Genomic DNA, 657 nt, shown 5'->3' on the forward strand with positions numbered 1-657 from the left:
TGGAGCTTGCTTGGAATTCGCTGATGGTTCTCTGGAAGATTCAGTTCGAGAGAAAAAAATTTCCCCCAACCACTTGCCCATTGCACATTTTGCATAAATGTTATCGAGCTGGCTTCGTATATTTTTCCATAGACTGCGTGTACAAATATTCGAGAACACCAGGCGTCATATATTTTCATATCAATAAAAAAATAATATTTATTAAAAATAAAAAAAAAGTGTTCGGGCTGGGAATGGTTAATTATTTTGGTTCCGCTTCCGCTAATTGAATCCAAAATTTATCAAATCTGGAGATACTTTTATTCGTTGACATTCATAATTGAAACAAAAAAAATCCCAATTCTTGCATTCCTGGAAACATCTGTGCGAGCGGGGACAAGGATGCGATTGGCAACCACTTGCTCGATCGACCGAGTATATCTACATATACTCTGAGACGCGCCTAACTTCATGCCTGGCACACGATTGTGGGTCACCTTCGGTGCATGGCCGCCTAGGTGTCACGTCGACGCTTCAACCTAGCTGGTATCACGAAAAGCCGAGGGCTGGAGATCTCCCTACCACCTACTCATCTCTGTATGCATGATAGGGGAATTTAGAAGCTGGTGCAAAATCAACATAGATCCTTTTGATACACTTGCAATTTCGTTTCAGCTC

This window comes from Neodiprion pinetum, chromosome 2 (assembly GCF_021155775.2).
Source record: "Neodiprion pinetum isolate iyNeoPine1 chromosome 2, iyNeoPine1.2, whole genome shotgun sequence".
Lineage (NCBI taxonomy): Eukaryota > Metazoa > Arthropoda > Insecta > Hymenoptera > Diprionidae > Neodiprion > Neodiprion pinetum.